This window comes from Podarcis bocagei (genome assembly GCF_964188305.1).
Source record: "Podarcis bocagei genome assembly, chromosome: 6".
In the NCBI taxonomy this organism is placed as follows: domain Eukaryota; kingdom Metazoa; phylum Chordata; class Lepidosauria; order Squamata; family Lacertidae; genus Podarcis; species Podarcis bocagei.
In genome coordinates, this window is record NC_138130.1 from 57,306,683 (window position 1) to 57,313,276 (window position 6,594).

Sequence of the window (6,594 nt, forward strand, 5' to 3'; positions counted from 1 at the left end):
TCCATAGCCTGTAGTCTTAGCACATTTTACAGTTGATATGTACTGGGTTATGTATGTATTTTATTTTTAATAATAATAATAATAATAATAATAATAATAATAATAATAATTTTTTTGAAATTTATACTCCGCCCTCCCCGGCCAGAGCTGGGCTCAGGGCGGCTAACACCAATAAAATCACAGTAAAAACATAATAGGGGAAAACAAAACAAAAACAAAATAATTTAAAATACAGGTTAAAATGTAATTTAAAATGCAGCCTCAATTTAAAAGTAGCCGATAAATCAAGACCATAAGGGGAGGGAAACATAAGGGTCCAAAGGCCAGGCGGAACAGCTCTGTCTTGCAGGCCCTGCAGAAAGATGTCAACTCCCGCAGGGCCCTAGTCTCTTGTGACAGAGCGTTCCACCAAGTCGGGGCCAGTACTGAAAAGGCCCTGGCCCTAATTGAGACCAATCTAACCACTTTGCGACCTGGGACCTCCAAAATGTTGTCATTTGTGGACCTTAAGGTCTGTGGGGCATACCAGGAGAGGCGGTCCCGTAGGTACATGGGTCCTAGGCTGCATAGGGCTTTAAAGGTCAAAACCAGCACCTTAAACCTGACCCTGTACTCCACCGGGAGCCAGTGCAGTTGGTTACCATGGGATATGAAGCCCTGAATCATCACCACCAAATGAGGGCTACAAGAGTGACATTAAACCATACATTCTCTGGTGTGGTAACCTGGTGACTTAAAATTTTGCATCAGGAATTGTGTTGCATGAGTTCAAATTCAGTTCATGGTAGATGTTGCTGTTACAGTGCTGTCACGGTGGATGTGTTCTCTACAAGTCAATTAAACATACGCATGTTACAGTGTTTTAAATAAACCTGAAGGACACATTCAGATCCAGCCGGAGAAAATTAGTCAAAGAAATGATAAGACTGGAACACAGATCAGTCTTTCAAAAGTGCAAAGGGCAATGATGTAACCTGTCGCAGCAATAGAGTGCATTTTGAGCAGCCCTTGCCCCCAGTCTTCAGTAAGACTGACCTTTACCTCCATTTCCATGTAATGGCAGATGATGACTGACTCCATCACTCACCAGCCCCAGCCATCATGGCCGATGGTCAAGGATTATGAGGAGCTTTAATTTAGCAATGTCCAGAAGAGCACAGGTTCTTCATTCTTGTGCACAGAATTGGCAAGCTGAGTTATCACCTTTAGCCCTTGATATCCCTGGAAATAGAATCCATGCTAGCGGGACAGAGGGAGATGTCTGCCTGAGGTTTTGAAGAGCTGATGCTGGCCATTGACTCACATGGTAAAAATCACCTCTCTTTATATATGCAGACCAACTTTCACTTGTACCACACACAGTTGCTTTCCCTGCATATTCTTGACTAATCAGCAGTAGGTGATCCCTCTTGTCTGCCTCCTATTTCGTGGCAGCATCTATATATCAGATGCATGGCTGGCATCATTTGTTGATGGGGAGGACTAACCACCTAGCCCCTTAGCCCTCCTTCCTGAGGAAGGTGACTGGTTGTGAGGTTGAATTAAAATTTTAGGGGATCATTGAGGTAGACAGCTCATCACATCTCCTGCTGCTCAGACTGTCCCGTTTTGAACATACCAGAGCGGTTTTCCATTCATGGGTGTGTATGTGACAACTTGTTGTAGTTGCACATGTACTGTAGATGCACACATCTGCAGCAAGCCTTGGCTTACTCTGAAATCTGCTGCACTAATTTCAGTACCCAAAGCCCACCTTCATTTCCATAGTGGTGGGCCTTTCTTGCTGCTGGGTGTAGGATGTAAAGTTTCTGGAAACTTTGAAACAGTTGAAGGGGAAAAACTGGGTTTATTTAGGGGGTGGATGACAGAAATGGAAATCTTGCAATATGCAATACTCCCCCCCCCCCCGAGCCAGCTCTGCAGCTATCGCATGATGGCAAGAAATGTGTTTTGAGGCTTTTCACTATGTCAGCCTGGGAGCTGGTGTAGCAAAAAGGCATTTTTCCTCCACTCCCGCCCAGGCTGATTTGAACAGGGGCTGTGAATGCAGTGGTCACTATGCTGCTCCATTAAGACCAGCCACTTGGATTGTCTCTTTAATTTTTTCCACAGTTGTATGGAAGTATACATTCATTTATCTCATGGAGAAGATGGAAAAATATGAGTGAATGAGATGCAGAGGCTGTATTTGACTATCATGTTGCAGGAACAATATATTTGGCAAGCTCCCGAGATTACTCTCCTGCACCATATACCTTTTAAAGTTACATATTTTGCAGTATTTGGAAGAACTTCCCCAGCATCAAATCCTGAGATACTTGTTTACTAATCCAGACAAACTTGGTAGCAATGCTGTTTCTCTCTCCTTGCCCCACAGACGTGATATCTACTTTGTAAACACATGGGCCACAGGTAGCTGGTATTGTGCCCTGTTGTGGGTATCCACTTCTGCCTTGGGGTGATGTCCAATCATCTTAGGACATTGATACTGTTAACAGTGCTTATGCATACTGTGCTATTGTAGAGGAGTATGGCAGCTGCAATGTTCCCATGTTCATATTCAGTAGCTCTATATACCAGTGACCAACCAGATTCCTATGGGAATCCTGAAACCAAGACCTGTGTGCAACATTCCCCCCCCCCCTTACAATTTCCAGCAACTGGTATTAAGAAGCATATAGCCTCTGGCACTGAAGGTGGAGCATAGCTATCATGGCTAGTAGCCTTTGATAGTTTGATCCAGTTGGAGTGTCCGCAGCAGGCCCAAGAGAGTAACCCCACCTAGACTGTATTGCAATAATGAAGTCTTGAGGTTACCCATGTATTAATCACAGTGGCCAGAATAGCCTAGTTCAAGAATGGCTGTAGCTGGTAAAAGGTACTCCTAACCACTGAGGCTAACTGAGACCCCAGTAACAAAAGGTGGAACCAGGATCACCTCCAAACACCAAACCTGTTCTTTCAGAGGGCATGCAAATTCATCCAGAACAGACAATTGATCAACCTTCCACCCACTGGAACCACCCACTCACAGTGCCTCCATCTTCCCAGGGGTTAAGCTCAGTTTATTGACCCTCATCCAATCCACCGCTGCACCCAGACAACAGTCCAGATCATGCACAGCTTCTCCTGACTGAGATGTTATGGTCAGTTAGAGCTGTGAGCATACTGATGACACTTCACTTCTACACTCCTAATGACTGCACCTCGTGGCTTCATGTAGATACTGAACAGCACTGGAGACCAGATCGTGGCCAGATGCTCTCTAGCACAAGGACCAAGGGGTTGAAACCATCTCCCATTGCTGTTGTCTGGGCATGACCATGTGGGTAGGAACAAAACCACTGTAGAACAGTGACTCCAATACAGAGCCGGTCCATGAGCATACAATGGTCAGTAGTATCAAAAGCCACTGAGAGGCTGAGAAGCTGAGATGTATTCCCCCTGTCCCACTTTCGATTCAAGCCTCAAAGTCATGTCTGAGCCTGGATTGAAGCATATCTCGATAATCTATGTCCTTCAGGAACTTCTGCAGCTGCCCAGCCACCGTTCTCTCCACCAACTTACCAAAGGAGGGGGTAATTGCAGCTTGTTAAAAACCATATGGTACAGTGTGAGTTTCTTCAAGAGTCGATATACTACTGCCTGTTCAAGTACAGCAGGTGCCACTCCATTGCACAAAGACACATTCACCACATCATGGATCCACCTGGTCAATGCCATCTCCCAACCTGAACTACTTTTCACCAGCCAGGATAGACCTTGGTCAAGAGAAGCCAGTTGCATGATTGCAAGATTATTGGAGTGTGTGTGTCTTAAGTGCTGTGGAAATGCAACGGGGAATATCTCTGTGGTTACACTAGTGCTTGGAATCCACTTCCAAGCATCAGGCAAAATGAAAGATGCCCAGTCACATGACTTGAAAATAAAACCCACACTTTATCAAATGAATAGAAAAAGTCATAGTCACTTGTGCGTGTCCGTGGTCATAATAAAAGATTTATTGAGAAAGTGGTTTGATTCTGTTGTGGGAAAACACAAACATTTTAGCAAACCTGTATGTGAAGTACCGTAGTTATTTTCTGTCTTCTCAGCATCAAGGTGGCCCACAGTGGCTGCTTCTTGCTTTCCTTCCACCAGTGGCAGATGTTTTTCCATTTCAGTTCTGGAAATAAGCACCGCACACCACTAATGCTAACACGTAGGAGTCAGTTAGAAATAAAATAAACCCCTATCACGATTAGCATTAACAGCATGTGGCCTGAAAGATGAAGTCCTGAGTGGATGAAGCTGCTGCAGTCTTCTCTTTGATTTACCTGTAACATAAAAAAAGCTGTGAACTTAAGGAGGAAATGTATTCTAGCAGGAAAAGAATTTTGGTACAGGGAACAGACTTTATGGGCAATTAATTCCTTCTGTTGCAATTACTCAGGACTGGGTCCCACCTCCCTACTCAGAGTAGATCCTGAAAATAATAACTTAGGGGCCACCAATTAATAACTTAGGGCCATTAATTTCAGTGGGTATATGCTGAATAGAATTTAGTTGGCCACAACCTATAATAGCTTGTAGCTAGCCATAGTCTATAGAGGGCTAAAATTTCCCCCTCTCTTCCCAGCTTCGGTCTTGTATGTGGGAACCCATTTGCAATCTTGACCCAGGTTTCAAAGGCAGCTTGTGTGGAGCTGGGCTGACTTGAGAGTTTGCTTGATGTGGGTTTCTTGCCACCTGCCTCTTTGGTGAGTGGCCTGCACCTAAACTGCTGTTCGGAGCTTTCACAAAGTTGTGAAATAATGCTTGTCTTCAGAAGTTTTTCTTTTCTAAAGGAAGTGAATGAGGCTGCATATAATTTTCATAGCAGCCCTTAAATCGCAACTGAAGAGCAATGAGGAAGTGGATGTCATGTTAAGATGCGGTGAGTTAAGTGATAAATGGAAATTGCCTCTTCTTTTCAGTCTAAATTAAGCCAGCTAAATGCAGTTACAAGACTCAACACATTCAAAGGCCCGGAAGAGGCTGTTGCCAAGCATGAGGAACTCATGTAAACAAAAATGCACTGCAGGTGACACAGCATCTGAAGGGAGTGTCGAATAAAGTTACTAAGTCAATGCTAGGACTCAGAGTCACCCCTTCACTGACAAGGAGATCAAGCAGGTACTTTCCCTCCCCTTTCTCTGTTTTATATTGTATTGTTTTTCCTTTGAGAAACCTGAGAAATTAATTATTCTGATGAGCAGAATCACCAAATTTCCCCTTACCTTCCACTCAAATTCATTAATCACTTGGCCCTCAAAGTCATCAGGCTTCTCTAAGTGAAGAACAAAAGTCACTGGGCTTCCTTGGGTATAGCTAAGATGATCATCACACCTATCCCAAAGTATGTGGTGATCTACTGCCTCACTCAGGCAGATGGGAGGAAAAGAGCTGGTCTCATGCTACCTTTCAGAGCTTTCAAACACAAATTCCCACAAAAGAGGCGAGGCTTGCATGGTTCCATTAAAACAAAACCGGCCAACTACAGTGTGGGGGAGATGGAAACAGTGGATTGTTTAGTCCTAGTGAAGAAAATGTGAAGATGAAGCTCTTCTTCCACAATTGCCACCACCACCAGATCTGCAGTTCAGATGCATAGGAATTCATCCAAACAGGTCAACACCTTATTTTCATTTCATAAAAGATGGACTCTGGGACTGTTGTTTAAATGGTGTAGTTCACCTTCCAGGGGCCTTGGCTGTGGGGCTGGGCTTGACTGGGGTGCTGGATTATAATTGGGCTGGATGCACCCAAAGGGTTCTATCCAGCAATGTTTTTGTGCTAGCGAAAAGCACGTGTGCAAAGCACATTGTGCCACAAATTTCACTGATTTCTTGTTCCATACCACAGTTCTCTGCACAATGTCCCATACTCTTCTGGAGGCTCCTCTGACTCTTACAGTTGGAGGTAGAAAGAGCTGCAATGGGTAGGAGGCGCCACTGAAAACCATGTGCTGTACTTGGAACGGAAGTGTAGCCTTTACCAACCTGGTGGTCTCCAGATGTTTTGGACCACAACTCCTATCAGCCTCAGCCAGCATAGGGTGTGCTTTCTGAAGCTGATGGGAATTGTAGTCAGAAAACCTTTGGAGTTCGCCAAGTTGATAAAGGCTGCAGTGCTAATGCAAATCCACCATGAAAAACAGTCCAAAGTGCATTTTTTAAATAGGAAACCATGGTTTCTGATGTTCTTTCCTCGCTAACCATAGCTTAAGGGCTGGCTGAAAGCATTCTGTAGAATCAAGTAGTAAAGCTGTGTCTAGGATATATCATTTCAGGTTGCAACATGGAAAGACTGCATTTGTCTATGCTGCTTCAAAGAGGAACGACTCTTTTCACCTATAGATTCTCAGCATGTCTGGGAGATGGATTCATCCTAGTTTTCACCCTGCCGTGCTATTTTTCTATTTATATGGAGTCAATTTCCACCCATTTAAATGTGCAATACAGCCATGCTCCTCTCAGTTCCAATTCAAGCATGAACTGGTATTATCCAGGAAAAGTTTTACTACTTGATTCTGCTGCAGGTATAAACTGGTCATTAGTTATTTGCTGAAGATAT